Consider the following 18,953-nt stretch of genomic DNA (forward strand, 5'->3'; position numbering starts at 1 on the left):
AGTGGAAACCATGGGCATTTGTGCCACTTCTTCATGTAACTTACTTGTGCCTTCAGGACCTGCTCTGGCTCTATCTCGTATATACCATTTCCATTTTACAATAGAGTGCTGCTGTGCATGCCCAACTTTATGGCTTGGTGGGTCAGACAACACCCAACTCATGATAGGCAACTCAGGTCTCATGGTAACTTGGTGTCCCATGGTTAAGCGTTCAGTCTCTACTAAGGCCCGGTAGCAGGCCAAAAGCTGTTTCTCAAAAGGAGAGTAGTTATCTGCAGCAGATGGTAAGGCTTTGCTCCAAAATCCTAAGGGTCTGCGTTGTGATTCTCCTATAGGGGCCTGCCAAAGGCTCCAGACAGCATCTCTATTTGCCACTGACACTTCCAGCACCATTGGATCTGCTGGATCATATGGCCCAAGTGGCAGAGTAGCTTGCACAGCAGCCTGGACCTGTCACAGAGCCTCCTCTTGTTCAGGTCCCCACTCAAAATTAGCAGCTTTTCTGGTCACTCGATAAATGGGCCGGAGTAGCACACCCAAAGGAGGAATATGTTGTCGCCAAAATCCAAAAAGACCCACTAGGCGTTGTGCCTCTTTTTTGGTTGTGGGAGGGGCCAGATGCAGCAATTTATCCTTCACCTTAGAAGGGATATCTCGACATGCCCCACACCACTGGACACCTAGAAATTTTACTGAGGTGGAAGGCCCCTGTATTTTTGTTGGATTTATCTCCCATCCTCTGACACGCAAACGCCTTACCAGTAAATCTAGAGTAGTTGCTACTTCTTGCTCACTAGGTCCAATCAACATGATATCATCAATATAATGGACCAGTGTGATGTCTTGTGGGAGGGAGAAACGATCAAGGTCTCTGTGAACAAGATTATGACATAGGGCTGGAGAGTTGATATACCCCTGAGGTAGGACAGTGAAAGTATATTGCTGACCTTGCCAGCTGAAAGCAAACTGTTTCTGGTGGTCCTTACTAATAGCTATTGAGAAAAAAGCATTTGCCAGATCAATAGCTGCATACCAGGTACCAGGGGATGTATTGATTTGCTCAAGCAATGATACTACATCTGGAACAGCAGCTGCAATTGGAGTTACCACCTGGTTGAGTTTACGATAATCCACTGTCATTCTCCAAGACCCATCTGTTTTCTGCACAGGCCAAATAGGAGAATTGAATGGGGATGTGGTGGGAATCACCACCCCTGCATCTTTCAAGTCCTTAAGAGTGGCAGTAATCTCTGCAATCCCTCCAGGAATACGGTATTGCTTTTGATTTACTATTTTGCTTGGTAGGGGCAGTTCTAGTGGCTTCCACTTGGCCTTTCCCACCATAATAGCCCTCACTGCATGAGTTAGAGAACCAACGTGGGGATTCTGCCAGTTGCTCAGTATGTCTATGCCAATTATACATTCCGGAACTGGGGAAATAACTACAGGATGGGTCCGGGGGCCCACTGGACCCACTGTGAGACGGACCTGAGCTAAAACTCCATTGATCACCTGGCCTCCATAAGCCCCCACTCTGACTGGTGGTCCAGAGTGACATTTTGGGTCCCCTGGAATTAATGTCACTTCTGAACCAGTGTCTAATAATCCCCGAAATATCTGATCATTTCCTTTTCCCCAATGCACAGTTACCCTGGTAAAAGGCCGTCGGTCTCCTTGGGGAAGACTTAGAGGAAGGTTAACAGTATAAATTTGTGGCAGTGTAACAGGTTTCTTCCCCATAGGGACCTGGCCTCCCCTTCATTCAAGGGGCTCAGGGTCTGTAAACTGTTTCAAGTCTGGAAATTGGTTAAGGGGCCGTGACTCTGTGTTTTTGTAATTCAGGTTAGACTTCTGTTCCCTTCACCTAGAACTCTTTTGTTTATACAGCTCCAACAAGAATTTAGTAGGTTGCCCTTCTATTGTATTTCTAGGCACCCCATGATTTACTAGCCAATGCCACAAATCTCTGTGTGTCATATAATTTTGATGCCTCCTTTGAGTTTGTTGTCTATTATAATACCCACGTCTACCCTGTCTTTGGTGATTAAGTGCTGCCACCTGGCTTCTGCCAACTCGGGATCCTGTCATCCCCATTGTGTTTAAGGATTCCAGCTCAGTGACAGCAGTTCCTACAGTAATATCTGACCTACAGAGAAGTGCAACCACAGAGCTCTTGAGGGATGATGGTGCTATTCTCACAAATTTATTTCTCACTGTTCTGGTAAAAGGTGCATCCTCTGGACATTCCTGGGGTGTAAGAGCAGACTTTGCATGATAAATCCACTCTAACATCCCAATCTCTCTAAGCCTCTGGATCCCCTCATCTACATTATACCAGGGCAGTTCTGGCATTTCAACCTCAGGTAATGTTGGCCACCTTTTGATCCATGTTTCAACCAACCACCTAAACAAGCTGTTAACACCTTTTCTAACTGCTCTAGCTATAACATTGAATGCAGAATCTCTGCTTAGTGGGCCCATATCAATAAATTCAGCCTGATCCAGCCTTATATTCCTCCCACCATTATCCCACACTCTTAAAATCCATTGCCACACATATTCCCCTGATTTCTGTCTATATAAATTGGAAAACTCACACAGTTCTTTTGGAGTATAACGTACCTCCTCATGTGTGATACTTTGTACCTCACCTTTAGGGGCCTGTTGGGACTTGAATCTAGTTATAGGTCTAGAAGAAATGAGGGGTGGTGGGGGTGGGTCATGAAAAGAATTAGAAATATCTCCCAAGCCACTTGCTTCAGGGCTTTCATTTGCAGTTTCATCTGGTGAAACAGGATTAATAACTCTAGGGCTAATCCCTTCAGGAGGAGGTTGGGTGGCCAATTCCTCAACGCAGGCTGGAGGTGGGGCGGCTATGTCCTCAGGGCAGACTATTACAGGGTTATCTAAAGAAGGCTCAGCATGGTCTAGGGTTTCAACCTCACCCCCAACATCATTATCAATCCATATGTCACCATCCCATTTTTCAGGGTCCCACTCCTTTCCAATCAATGCCCTCACTTTAACGGCAGACACCATGCAAGACTGAGATTTCAGTTTACGTTGTAAAGTTGCTACTCTAACAATAAGATTCTGAGTCTGATTTTCAGAGATCTCAAGTCTACGGCTACAGGAAATAAAATTTTCCTTCAGGATACTCATAGAAACCTCTACATCTTTCAGACGGCACTTAAGCTTCTTGTTTGAAGCCTTAAGCCCATCCCTTTCACCCTTTAATGTAGACAGTGTATCTAACAACAACCAACCAACATCTCTATAACTCTTATTCCTACAAAACTCTGTAAAGGTGTCAAAAACATTATTCCCCAGAGTCTGGCTTCATACAAGCGAAGCATTAGGAGAATCGAATGATGATATTTTGACTATCTCCGTTGCCAACTCAGTCCATGGATTGGGAGTGTCATTCTGATTACGGGAATCAGAGTCCTTAGTGTCTCTGAGCCCAGTCAGAGTAGAAAACCATTCATAAAAACCCATTTTTAAGATTCTGTTCCTTAAGAACCACTCCCGGTACCAAGATGTATTAGTTAGGGTTCTCTAGAGAAACAGAACCAACAGGGAACACTTGCAAATATAAAATTTATGAAAGTGTCTCACGTGACTGTAGGAATGCAGAGTCCAAAATCCACAGGGCAGGCTGCGAAGCCGATGACTCCAATGGATGGCCTGGACGAACTCCACAGGAGAGGCTCACCAGCCAAAGCAGGAATGCAACCTGTATCCTCTGAGTCCTCCTTAAAAGGCTTCCCATGATTGGATCTAGCATCACTAATTGCAGAAGACACTCCCCTTTGGCTGATTACAAATGGAATCAGCTGTGGATGTAGCTGACGTGATCATGACCTAATCCTATGAAATGTCCTCATTGCAACAGACAGGCCAGCGCTTGCCCAATCAGATGAACAGGTACCACAACTTGGCCAAGTTGACACCTGTCCCTAACCATGACACCGTGTTCATGGATTGGAAGACTAAATTTAGTTAAGATGTCAATTCTACCTAAATTGATTTACAGATTCTATGCAATACCAATTAAAATCCCAACAACTCACTTTCAGAAATAGAAAAACCAATGGCCAAATTTATCTAGAAGGGCAGGGTGCCCCGAATAGCTAAAAGCATCCTGAGAAAAAAAAATGAAGTCGGAGGTCTCATGCTACCTGACTCGAAGGCATATTATGAAGCTACAGTGGGCAAAACAGCATGGTACTGGCATAAAGATAGATATACTGGCCAATAGAATCGAACAGAGTGTTCAAATATAAACCCTCTCATCTATGGACAATTCATCTTTGATAAGGCAGTCAAGCCAACTCACCTGGGAAGGAACAGTTTCTTCAATAAATGGTGCCTAGAGAACTGGATATCCATATGCAAAAGAATGAAAGAGGACCCATATCTCACACCCTGTACAAAACTTAACTCAAAATGGATCAAAGATCTAAACATTAGATCTAAGACTATAAAACTGTTAGAAGAAAATGTAGGGAAATATCTTATAAACCTTATACTTGGAGGGGGTTTTATAGACCTTTCACCCAAAACAAGAACGTTGAAGAAAAAAATAATAAATGGGAACTTCTCAAAAGTTTTGCACATCAAAGAACTTCATCAAGAAAGTAAAAAGACAGCCTACACAATGGGAGACAATATTTGGAAACAACATATCAGATAAAGGTCTAGTATCCAGAATTTACAGAGGTTGTTCAGCTCAACAACAAAAAGACAGCCAATCCAATTACAAAATGGGCAAAAGACTTGAACAGACACTTCTCAGAAGAGGAAATACAAATGGCCAAAAGGCACATGAAGAGATGCTCAACTTCTCTGGCCATTAGAGAAATGCAAATCAAAGCCACAATGAGATATCATCTCACACCCGCCAGAATGGCCATTATCAATAAAACAGAAAATGACAAGTGCTGGGGAGGATGTGGAGAAAGAGGCACACTTATCCACTGTTGGTGGGAATGTCAAATGGTGCAACCCTGTGGAAGGCAGTTTGGTGGTTCCTCAAAAAGCTGAATATAAAATTGCCATATGACCCAGCAATACCATTGCTAGGTCTCTACAGAAAATGAAAAGTAAGTGTTGAGAGAATCTGGAGAAACTGTAACCCTTATGCATTCCTGGTAGGAATGTAAAATGGTTCAGCTAGTGTGGAAAACAACTTGGCAATCCCTCAGAAAGTTAAACATTGAATCATCACATCACCTTGAATTCTACTCTTAGGTGTTGATGAGGATCAAATCAGAGCCCCCACAAAATTCATGATTAAGTATTAATGAGCATTCCTGTAGGTGTGTGAACCCTCCTGTAAATAAAACCTTTGAAGATGCTATTGTTAGTTAAGGTGAGGTCAAACTGAATAAGGGCAAGCCTTAATCCAATATGGCTGAAGTTTTTACTAGCAAAGGAAATTGGATGCAGAAGTAGAAGCCAAAAGTCATCAGAAATCAGAAGAGCAGACACAAGAAAAGAGAGGTTGCCTTGTGATTGGGGACTGTCAGAATGCTACAAACTCCAATCTTTATGTTGGACTTCTAGCCTCCAAAACCATAAGACAATAAATTCCTGTTATTTAAACACCACCCATCTTGTAGTATTTGTCCATAGCAACCCTGAAAAACTAAGACAGTTTTATTCTGAAAAAGAATTGAAAACAGGTACAAAAATAAAGGCATGTACTCATCTGGTCATAGCAGCATTATTCACAATAGTCAAAAGGTGTAAACAACCCAAATGACCATGAAGGGAAGAATGAATTAAAACAATTGTGATTTATCCAAACAATAATATTGAGCCATAAAAAGTAATGAAATACTGATGCCTGCAACAATATGAATAAATCTTTAAATCATTATGCTATAAGCCATGGAATATCAAGAATTACCAGGAATCACTAGAAGCTAAGAAGAGGGAAGGAAGGTGTGCTGGTTTGAAAGGATGTATGTACCCTAGAAAAGCCATGTTTTAATCTAAATCCCATTTCATAAAGGCAGCATAATCCCTATTCAATACTGTATGTTTGAAACTCTAATCAGATCCTCTCCCTGGAGATGTGATTTAATCAAGGGTGGTTGTTAAACTGGATTAGGTGATGACATGTCTCCACCCATTTGGGTGGGTCTTGATAAACTAGTTTCTGGAATCCTATAAAAGAGAAAACATTTTGGAGATTCAGAGAGAACAGAGAATGTTGCAGCACCACGAAGCAGAGAGTCCACGAGCCAGCGACTTTTGGAGATGAAGAAGGAAATTGCCTCCCAGGGAGCTTCATGAAACCGGAAGCCAGGAGAAAAAGCTAGCAGATGACGCCATGTTTGCCATGTGTCCTTCCAGCTGAGAGAGAAGTCCTAACTGTGCTCGCCATGTGCCTTCTCACTTGAGAGAGAGACCATGAACTTCATCGGCCTTCTTGAGCCAAGTATCTTTCCTTGGCCTTAGATTGGACATTTCTAATTGGGACATTTTCTCGGCCTTAGAACTGTAAACTAGCAACTCATTAAATTCCCCTTTTTAAAAGCCATTCCATTTCTGGTATATTGCATTCCAGCAGCTAGCAAACTAGAACAGAAGGATTCTTCCCTTCAACCATCAGAGGGAGCATGGTACTGCTGACACCTTGATTGCACCTAGACTTCTAGCCTCCAAAACTGTAAAAGCATGAAGTTCTATTGCTTAAGCTACCCAGTTTGTGGTAATTTGTTATGGCAGCCCTAGGAAAACAATGCAACAACATATCAGAACTTGTGGGATCCCAATAAAACAGTACTAGGGGAAATCTAATAAGTACTAAATGCCTTCATTAGAAAAAAAGAAAGGTCTAAAATTAATAATATCAGCTTCCATCTTAAGAAGCTGTAAAAATAGGAGTAACTTAAATCCAAAGTAAGCAGACGAATGGAAATAATAAAAATCAAACTGGAAATAACTGAAATAGAAAACAGAAAAACAATGGGGAAATAACAATGAAACCAAAAACTGGTACTTTGAGAAGTGCAATAAAATTGAAAAACTTCTCACCAGATTGATCCATAACATTTCCAATAGCCAAAAATTAGAAGCAATGCTCCTCTGATTTAGGTTTCCTAGAAGGTAGCTGTGGGAGATTCAATTACGTACCCCAGAAAAAAAAAAAACATGCTCTTAATTCTATTGCTGGAGGCCAGGGAAAAGCTAGCAGCAGGAAATCAGAGAGGACTTGGAAGAAACAGGAAAGGTCATCACCAGGTGATGGGAAGCAGAGATAAAGCGAAGGATCCCCATAGATTGCTGATAACCGGCACCAGAGTGTTAGACTTTGGGGAGAAAGCACTCCCTTATTGATGCCTCAGTTTTAGACTTCTCTTAGCCTCAAAACCATGAACCAATAAATTTTTGCTGTTTAAGCACCAAAAAAAATGGAAGCAAGTCAAATATCCATCAACAGATGAATGTATAAACAAATTTCTGCATATCTATATAATAGAATTCAGCAATGAAAAGGAACAAACTGTTGATGAATGCAATTATCAACAAAAGGAACAAACACGATACATGGATGAATCTCTATGCTGAATGAAAGAAGGCAGAACAACCGCCGCACCCCAAGAAAAAGTATAGTCTGTATGATCCCATTTATATAAATCTCTAGAAAATGCAAACTAAGCTATAATAACAGAAAGCAGATCAGTGGTTCCCTGAGTATGGAAAAGGGTGTGTAGGAGGGGCATGAAGAAATGTTTGGGAATCATGGTTATGTTCAACATCTTGATTGTTGTGATAATTTGACAAGTGTATATATTTCAAAATTAACCAAATTGTGTACTTGAAATATGTGCAATTTATTGTATGCCGATCATACTTCATTAAAGTTGCTTTGTAAAAGACAGTCAAAAACTCTAGAGATGTTACTGAAAGGAAGGTAATGAGACAATGGGCCATGTGGGAATTTATTTTGCTGGGAGAGGGAAACGTGGTCCTGTCTGAGTAACAGTAAGGAGTCTATGTGAAATAACCAAAGGAAGAGGGGTCTAAGATAAGGTCAGAGAGTTTATAGGGCTTATAAGCAATTGCAATACTTTCATGATGAAAATGAGATGGAAAGCTGTGGAAGAATCCCAGCAGAGGAATGACAAGATCTGACATATTTTAGAAGAGTCATACTTGCTGCTATGCCAAGAATGGATTATGGGAGTGGGGGCAATGGTGAATGCAGAAACACCAATTAATGCACTTCTGCAGTAATCTAGGAAAGAAATTATGTTGTGCCAGATAGTAGTAGTGGAGGTGAGAAGGCTTGTTGGGTTTTGGATGTATTTTGGAGGAGAAAGCAATAGAATACATCAATAAATTGGATGTGAGTGTGACATAAATAGATAATAGACAAATAGACCAGATAGACAGACAGACAGATAGATAGATAGTCAAAAAAGACACCAAAGTTTTTGACCTGCCCAACAGAAACAAAAAAATAATAAAGAAGACTGCAAAAGGAGTAGGTGTGGGAGTGGAGAAGGAAGATTAGGAGTTGAATTTTAGACATGATAAGTTCTAAATGCCTATTAGACATCCAAGTGGAGCTCTCAAGTATATTGTTATATATACCAAACTAGGGGTTGGGGAGATATTCAAATATTATTTTTAAAATATTGGGGTTGTCAGCATATACATAGTATTTAAACTGAAGAGACTACATAAAATCACCAAAAAAAGAAAAAAAGACAACATCAGAATGAGATAAAAATAAAAAAAATTAAAAAACTAAAAATGAAACCCAAAAAAAGCTGTTGCTGAGGATGTGGAGTAACTGGAACTTCATATATTACAGGTGTTGGTGTAAATAGTTAACACCACTTTAAAAGACTATTAGACCATATCCACCAAAGCCAAATATCTTTCTAATCCAGAAATTATTCTCCTGGATATATATATCCAACAAAAATACACACATATTTTTGCCAAAAGAAACATATTGGAATGCTCCTGGCAGCATTTTTGTAATGGTCATATCCTGCAAACTACCCAAGTGCCTATCAAGATAAAATAGATCAACTGTGAAGTATTCACAGAATGGAATGCTATACAGCCAGGGGAATGAATAAAGTATAACCACAAAGAAAATTATACATAAACCTCCCACAAGATGAGTACATTTTGTACGATTTGTTTTTTATATGAAGCACACAAGCAGGTAAAATTAATCTATGCACTTAGGAATCAGGATAATAATTATCCATAGGATACCAGAGGAATTTAAGGATGTTAATTGTACTCTTTTTCTTAATCTGGGTGCTTCTTATACTGTATGTTCAATTTGTAAAAACTCATTGAGCAAAACCTTGAGATATGCACTTAATATTTGCATATAATACAAAGTAACAAGTTGTTACAGACTCAGCACAATGCCTGGAGCATGGTAAATCCTTAGTTAATATTATCCAGTAGTTGTGGAGGACGTAGCAGCAGTAACAATAAGAGAAGCAGCAGTGGTAATAGTAGCAATAGAAAAGTAGTCACAGTAGCAGTACATATTAAGTGTTCAATAAATAATAATTGTTTGTTATTATTATTTAATAACTCTCCCAAACCTAGTATATGGCTCCTTGCAATAAACAATGTTTATAAAAACTTCTGATTGATGAATGACATATCCACTGCTCCGAGGACAAACTAGATAAAGCTGCAGGTCTATTTTATGGGTTTAGTGATTTGAAGCAGGTAAAACCAACTCTCCAGAATTATTCCTGCCTCTCACTATAGTGAATAAATTCAAGATATGCTGCATTTCAGATTTTCCCAAACTGAACCATCTAACATTGACATGACCCTGCTCCAAAACAAAGCAGTTTCCCCACAAGAAAGACTAAAGAGGCCAGATTATTGGTATAAAGATATAACATTTTGCAAACTTCTGCTGTATGATAGGCAGCTTCACTTGTGAGATTCTGTCTCTCCCTTTGTGTATTTGCAATTCACATTCAGCAAGAAACACAAAAGAGGGAAAGTAAGACCCTCTGGCCTAAGAAAAAAGCAATCCCTTAGAGATCTGCAGCTCACGACTCTCTCTATTGCTCACTCTCTGTTCTTGAAACTTTGGGCCTTGCCTCTTTGTCTAGACATATGATGTCTATATGACCCATAGTACTTTGTCTAACGCATAGTAGGCACTTATTATCATGTTGGAAAAGAGATTATATTGGTTGGTATTTTGTGATCTGAGGCTAGTAGAGAGGATATAAAGGGGAAGATTCCAGCTCAATATGATAAATAAGTTTTAATAATTAACACTGCAACTGACCCTCAACATGTACCCAATAAATATTGAATAAATAAGCAAGAAGAATAATGAAGAGACATTTTAGAAAATGGAATGGTGGGCATCAGGAGGCCATATGTATATCATCACTGGATTATCTCAACAGATGATTGATAACTAACGTTCACAGATATTAGAGGGAATTCAAGTATAGTTGGGGATGTGGAACTGATTATTTTTTTCAGATGCAGAGATACTATGAACTTGGGCAATAGGGGTTCCTGTTGAACTTATGCTTTACTGATTGAAGATGTTATAGGACCCTCAGCCCCTCCATACTGAATGACCCCATCATGGATATCACCCTATATTGATATATATATATATATATATATATATATATATATATATATGAGGAACAACTCCAATTGGATGCTTTTCAATAAGAGCACAAATCTTGAAACTCACAACTCTTTCTCCTACCAACTCCCTTCTCTCTCCCCCATTTTCCCTCTCCATGCTATTGCCCAAGTCCAGGACCCCTGGGGCTTATTTCTTATACCACCTTGGACCAATTTGGAAGAATTAGCTTGGGGGCACCAAGTCCTTCCTGGCACAAATGCCAGCACCCTAGCCTACTCAGAGACACCTTTGTGTCTGGAAGGTATAAGAGGCATCAAGATACTGGATATGCCAATTTTGGGCTCCACAGCTGCAGAAATAAAGCCCATTTTGATATTCTCCCTCCTCAGCTGCTTCTTTGCAGATTTCAAGGTCATAATCTTCTCCAGATATTAACTGGCCCACAACCTAAGGGCCCAGGGAATGGATGGCTCCTGTGACTACAACCCAGAAAACTTGTGACTAGGAGCTCCTCATCCATCCTTTCTGTCTCCCCGCACAGAGACCCTCTTCCCCAGTCCAGCAACCCTGTCCCTTTTTGGGGGGCTTTCTGATAATTTAGAGCTGCTTCCATTCCCCCTCTGCTCTGTTATATCTGACCCCACTGCCCTGTGATTTCTGTCTGGGTCTCCCTCTCTCCACCAGGAATTATCTTGTCTATAATACATTTCTTCTACTTCTCCCCCAAATAAACTTCCCACACCATGACCCAAAATATTTCCTTGGACATACCCAGAGGCTAACTGAACATCCACTTGTTTGCTACCATCATCTTCACTTTCACCTCCATTCCTTTTGGTTTGGTCTCTGGAATACAATAGGTGCTACCTCCCACCCTCTCCTCAATACACTTGTCACTGCCAAAAAAATATCCAGATGTATGTTCCAGGTTTGACTAAGGGCTATTCTACTTGGGTCACCGACTATTTAGATGGGGATTGTTGGAACAGAAGGTGAGGCAATGCCAAGGGTGCAAGAAAGACTGAGAATCTGAGTCATCCATCTTATTGGTGAAATACATGAAACTATTTCAATTTCCTTTGGGATCCTTTCTTCATTTTTCTCCATTCTGAGAGTAGATATATGACTTGGAGATGAGATGGGAAAAGTTGATTTGGAAACAGACTGATTGGTTGATTGATTGATTCTTGGGCATTCCAAGTGGATTTATTTAATAATTTTTATTGTATATTTACTATAGGCTATTTATTGCTTAGACATGGAAATACATAATGGATTATAATAGCCTTTGACATGTGATGACATGTGATTTGAGATGTGGTGGATCTCACATCTTTTTCATCTTCATCTCAAATAAGCTTTCAATTCCAGTAACTCTAGTTCAGCACATATTATGTCTCCTCTTTCCCATAGAATGTTGATTGACCTCTCATAGTAGTGCACTATCCCTTTTCTATCCATACCTTTGGCTATTTCTGACACAGGGATCTGCATGGTTCAGTATGGGAGCAATTTCAACACCCAGGCTTTTAAAGGAAATAATTCCAGTGACAGTAGTAATTATGGAATCTTCCAGCTGAATGACAAGTGTTAGTGCAGATAAGATTCCCTCAGAAAATATCTGCAGCATACAGTGCAGCAGTAAGCACTCTGTCCTCCCTGAAGCTGGGTGCAATGGGGGCAGATAAAATAGATTCAACTCTGAATGCAGTGCTCCCTAATACCTGTCTCTCAGCCTGGACTAGGGAGGCAGGGTGTTGGAAGAGTCCTTTCTCTAAAAAAAGATTTCCCCCTGCCAAAACAGAGGAAGAGAGACTCACTAGTTTCTTATTAAGTCCCCCAAATCCCCAACTTCATTTCATCCTCATCTTCTTGGGTCCCTGTCCCTCAAGCCATGTTATCCGGCTCCTGACACACACACCACTCTACCACCATTCCACATACCCTGACATAGCACTATGGACACACTGCAGCTTCCTGACAACAAAGGCTCTGCTCCCTGGTCCATCAGGTCCTGGATGCTTTCTCAGACAGATTAGTTCTCAGAGACAGATTCTAAGTAAAAGCAAGAAAACCCAGGCAAAACAGAAGACAAACCCAGAGGGAGCTCCAGAGATAAAGGGTTTCTGAATCCCAGAGCTCAGTTCCTTCCAGTAACTCCCCTCAAAAGATGATAGATTATTGAAATCAGAAACAGGGACTTGCCCCTCTCTACCAATCCATTTTTCTTTCAGAATTTTTGGATGATAACATTGATGGCAATGTCAGGTGTGCCAAAAGCATTGTGAAATACTGTAACAGGATATCTGCCTGGTGAGGGCAACGTGAAGGACAGAGACCAGGCACTTTGTCAGGTACTAGCCCAAACTGTATCTGGAGTGCTGATGTAAGTAGCACCTGTGCTCTATGGATTTACCCTGGGCTTGAGGGGTTGAGACTGTTCTTCCATCATGAAAGTGAGGTAGAGTGCATTGTGACACCTTCACCTGAGATATTCTTGCAGTACCCACCCACGTGTGTTCTAGATGTTGGCAAGCCCAGCCTGCTGGCCCAACATTCCCTCTCAGCCAAGCCCCTTAAGACTCCGTCTTGTTTCCTCTGCCCTATGCTTTCTTTCTCTATTCTAGGGTAAAAAAATTGCAAAGGCAAAGATTTGTCCAAATTCCTGGCCGACTGTTTTAGAATGTGGCTCCCAGAGCAGATGGCTCAGAAGACATGGCAATTCCTCAAAGTTCTTGAATCTCTAGATCTTCCCCCATCTCTGCTTCCAAAATAAAAATTACTTGAAGTCATGGTCTCAAATCATATACTTAAGGTCTGGGTCATGATGGGGACTTGCTATGGAAGTTTCAGCTAGAAATCCTATTTACTGCAAGCCTACGAGTTTCCCATATCTCCTCCAGAAAGGTGGTTAAGTAAAATCCTTGCCTGAGAACTTCTTTGGGATTACTCAGTGTGTACTAAAATTGACAGTTGAATATGGCATTTCAGATGCCAACTCTTAGGATGCCACTCATAGAATTCATTCAGCAGAGGTGGCTAATATTCTCCACCACAAGGAAATAGACTTTAAGATGAAGCAGAAGAAAACCGTGGAATAGATTTGGTTTAAACATAAGGAATAATTGTCAGAATATCAGGATGTTGGCTAAGGTAAAGTTCTAAGCTATGATTCTCAAAAGTTGGGTGCTAGGAATTTGTCTTCCATACAACAGTCCAGGCTCCTTTGCTCTGCACAGACATTCAGAAACCCAGTTTCTTTCCTTCTTGCATGTCCAGGATGCCCTACAGCAAGGCTGCTCAAAGTGTCATCCAAGGACCAGCTGCATTAACATCACCTGGAAGCTCATTAATTATGTTAATCCCTGGGATCACTGCAAACCCATTGAATCCTTGTTATCATTTATGATTTAATGAGCTCTGTAGGTGATTCTTATGCACAGTAAAATTTGAGGAGTACTGCCCTAAGGACATTGTCCTAACCTGAGTAGAGAAAGCTGGCTGGAAGACATATTCATGTACCAGTTTGTGGGAAGGAAAATGAACGTGTTAAGACACACTTAGAGTATTTTAAGGCCCAGACCGGAAAGGGGCACATGTCGTGTCCATTTATAATCCAAAGATAAGAATTAAACCATACAGCCATATCTAGCTACAAGGCATTCTGGAAATGTAGTCCCTAGCTAGGCTGCCATATGTCCTACTACAATATTACTATAGAGAAGGGGGGAGATGGATTTTGGTGGTTAGCTAATGGTTTCTGCCACAGTGATAGGGAACTTAATAAAGCAAATCATAATCACTTATATTTCTGTAGTATAAAGGTTTCAGTGAACCAGTCTGACTCATGGGATATAACCATGTAACAGTATCTTTGTTTTCCACCATCTCTTTAAATTTATTCTATGGGGCAGGTTCTTCTCCTAACTTGAAACGAAAACACAGGTTAGTACCTGACTTTTCTGGTCACCCTCATGTTAAAAAACCCGCCAGCAATCTCCAAAGAATTTCCCTCTCCTCTCTGCAGCTCTTTTCTTAGCTTCTCCAATAGCTTTTATAGGCTAAGATACAAGATTAACTAAGGATACAAAATCAGATTTCCACAATCTCCTTTTGTAAGAACTTGTGGTCTTACATTGTAATTTGGAATGTAGCATCTATTGTCTTGAGGTCCTCAGCTGAAAATGAAACTAAAATAGTTTCTGATTTAACCTCCTGATACAGTATCTTTTACCACTTTACAAAGCACTTTCAAAGATTACAACTTAATTGATCCTTCCAATCATCCTATGTGTTATAGAAAGCAGGACTCTGAGACATCTTTCCTTGCTTACCACCATCACTGTCTCGCTGCCCCTGTACCTTCCAGTACCTCTCTGAGTGATTCTGCTACTGCTGTAGCTGCCATGAGTGCTGACTCAGCTCCTTTCCTCACCTGTTGACATCACCATGACTGAGTTTCCAGTAAAGTTCCCAGGTAAAAGAAGGAAGGAGTAAAGAAACAAGAGGGTAAAGTGAAGAGAAAATAAAGAGACGTCACCTTGTGCTTTGGCACAAGATTTATGATAGGCCTAATTTTCTCCCAGTTCTTCTGGAGGAAATTTTCTATATCTCCATGTTCCAGGAGGAAGCAAGGTGGGATCTCATGACTATTCAAGAACTATGTCCCTTCTTCTGGTAGATCAAATTATTACTCCCAATTCTTTACCCTCTTCCCCTCATGTGATCTTAGAGACACTAGAGTGGACAGAGTGTATTTCCCCACCACATTGTTGTTGGGTTTGGCCCTGTGAGTTGCTTTGTCCAGTGGAATGAATGTTAGCATTATCATGTAAGAAGGCTAAAAATGGGTTTGCATGGTTTTGTTTGGCCTCTTTGTGCTCGTGTGATTGCCAGAAGAAGAGCAGGTTCCAGGTATCTGCTCGCCCCACAATTTCTTCTGCCTCCACTCCCAAGCCTGATCCCAGAATGAAACACATGGAAAAGACCTGAACCCAACCCAAATCCTGGAGCTGAGTTCCAAGCCCCTAAAGCGGAGCTCCCTCCCCCTACACCCACCAAAAATTCACCAGACCCAGGAGCAGGAAAAATAAATGCATAGCACTGAGTTTTTTGGGGGTAGTTTATGATACAGCAAAAATACTAATATTATTTCCCACTCCTGTAACTTTTCTCAGAGCAGTTCCACTCACTCTCCACCACTATCCCTACCTCCATTTAAATTACCAGCAAGAAATTTTATTGTGAGGACAGATTCTGTAACTCTTTTTGTAGATTTAAATTACATTTAGTTAAAATATGTTTACTGAGCATTTACACTTTGTGGTTAGTTGCCTGGAAAGCAGATTTAAAGGAACAAAAGATGGAGGCTCTGTCATATTATAATCGTGAGGAGAGAATCTAAAGTGCCCTACCCAGAATAGCCCAAGCAATAATTAATATAAATGGACCTTAATTACAATCTAATATAGTTCCCTTCCTGTCCATACAATTACCATCAATGTTGAGAGTGTACACATATTTTTTGTAGATGTTGATTCTGTATTTAAGAAAGAAAAGTTAACATTTTACTTCAGAGCACTTTAGGGCACTTCTGTGGACAGAGCTTTGTATGCAGGATGTTTTATTCACCCTTGAAAGTGAAAAACTGCTCTTTTTAATCCTTTAAAAGTCAAGTGAAAAATAGTCAAGGCAATGTGAAGAAAAACAAAACTGGATGACTCTCATAACAGATGTCAAGACCTATTGCAATGCCCCAGAAATTAAGATCATGTAGTATTGGTGTGTGTCATGGTCAGGTTCATGTGTCAACTTGGCCAAGTGGTGGTACCTGTTTGTCTGGTTGGGCAAGTGCTGGCCTTTCTGTTGTGATGAGGACGTTTCATAGAATTAAATCATGATCATGTGAGCTGCATCCACAGCTGATTCTATTTGTAATCAACCAAGGGGAATATCTTCTGCAACGAGTGATGCTTAATCTAATCACTGGAAGCCTTTTAAGGAGGATTCAGAAGAGTCAGGCTCTCTTCCTTCTTCAGCCAGCAAGCCTCTCCTGTGGAGTTTGTCCAGATCCTCCATCGGAATCATCGGCTTCACAGCCTGCCCTGAGGATTTTGGACTCTGCGTTCCCACAGTCATGTGAGACACTTTTATAAATTTTATATCTGCGAGTGTTTCCTGTTGATTCTGTTTCTCTAGAGAACCCTAACTAATACAGTATGAAAACAGAAAAATAGATCAGAATGGTGGCACTCACAAATATAGTAACTTACATGATGAAGGAGGCACTACACTACGGTGGTGCTGGGTCAACTGGTTATCTCTAGGCTGCTTTCATTATCTTTTATTAATCTCAGAGCTCTCTGTAGTATTGGAAGAGCCAAGAACAGACATACACCATGATTCAAACAAGGGGTGAACTTTTCTGTATGTTCTAGTTTGCTAGCTGCCGGAATGCAATATACCAGAAATGGAATGGATTTTTAAAAGGGGAATTTAATAAGTTGCAAGTTTACAGTTCTAAGGCTGAGAAAATGTCCCAATTAAAACAAGTCTATAGAAATGTCCAATCTAAGGCAACTAGGGAAAGATACCTCGGTTCAAGAAGGCTGATAAAGTTCAGAGTTTCTCTCTCAAGTGGAAGGGCACGTGGTGAACACAGAGTTTCTCTCTCATCTGGAAAGGCACACGGTGAACACAGTCAGGGTTCCTCTCTCATCTGGAAGGGCACATGGCGAACACGGCGTCATCTGCTAGCTTCTTCTCCTGGCTTCCTGTTTCATGAAGCTCCCCAGGAGGCGTTTTCCTTCTTCATCTCCAAAGACCTCTGGCTCGTGGACTCTCTGCTTCGTGGTGCTGCAGCATTCTCTGCTCTCTCTGAATCTCCCATTCTCCAAAATGTTTTCTCTTTTATAGGACTCCAATAAACCAATCAAGACCCACCTAAATAGGTGGAGACATGTTGTCACCTAATCCAGTTTAACAACCACTCTTGACTAAATCACATCATCCAAGGAGATGATCTGATTAGTTTCAAACATATAGTATTGAATAGGGATTATTCTACCTTTATGAAATGGGATTTTGATTAAAACATGGCTTTTCTAGGGGGCAAACTTCCTTTTAAACCAGCACACTGTCCATAAAAATAGGCACAAAGTAAGCAGCAGAAGTAATAGTGAACTTTTTAATCATCCCAAAATCTGGATATAAATCAGATGTGGAAGCAGTTTTCCTTAGGGCTTAAGAATCAATTTTTTTTTCTTTTTGCTACACCTCCAAGGGACAACCAGCAGAGGGCAGCTGCATGAGACAGAAAGGCAAGCAACTGTTTCACCCCACGGTAGAAGAGACCCCAGGGCAAATAAAGCAGCCACGAGCAGAGGCAGCCGAATTCTCTGAACAGAAAAAAAATTCACGTGGCACATAATGCTTGGATCTTGCACAACACAGTTTTATTCTAAACCATTAAAACTTTTTCTCCAGAAAAAGAGATTGGGTCTGTTGTTTACATTGTTAGAAATCCTAAATTGAGTGATATTGACCATTGCAGCTTAGGGACAGAGAAAGAAAAGTTTGGTCATGAGGAATACAGAGGCCCTCTGTGACAACCGTGACCGAGAGTAGTGCAGCTTGAATTCTTCTATGAATATATGACTTAAGGATAAGTAAGGTACCAGAACAAGGTCTTACCTCTCATTCATGCAAGCATGGATGCACAAGCACTTATTTAATGCCTGCTATGTGCTGCCTTCCCCAACCTAGGCAGCCAATTACAACTAAACTAGTATGTATCCCCCTTTTTCCCCCATGAGAGTTCAAGAGAACTTCAGGCAGATACCATCAAAGCCGCTCAACCAGGATCTATCAGAGCTTTCTAGATGATTATGCTCAGGCCAATTAGATGCATGGAAGTCCCTTCCTTAGAGCAGGTATTGAGAAAGAGAGGCCTCAAATAACAGAGGAAATTATCCCTAAGAAAACAATGGTTATGCAGAAAAATGGAAAATATTTTCAAATAAGTAGAAAAAGAAGTGGCACTTTGTTTGAAAAGAAAAACATAATAATCTAGAATCACAGTCTATATGAATAAAATTATGCTATATAATAACAGAGGAGAAAAAGAAAAAGCTGCAAAAGTTCTTTTTTTCTTCAGGCAGAGGGAAGTAGTAGGGATCATAGATATGGATTAATGCTTGACACTGGGAAAAACAGAAATCTAACTTTACCATTACAAATTTGGCAATGAGATATTCAGGATTTCTGGGGGGGTTTGTTTTTGTTTGTTTGGTTGGTTTTTTGTAATGGCATGCTGGATAATTCAGACCAG

Source organism: Tamandua tetradactyla, chromosome 7, assembly GCF_023851605.1.
Source record: "Tamandua tetradactyla isolate mTamTet1 chromosome 7, mTamTet1.pri, whole genome shotgun sequence".
In the NCBI taxonomy this organism is placed as follows: domain Eukaryota; kingdom Metazoa; phylum Chordata; class Mammalia; order Pilosa; family Myrmecophagidae; genus Tamandua; species Tamandua tetradactyla.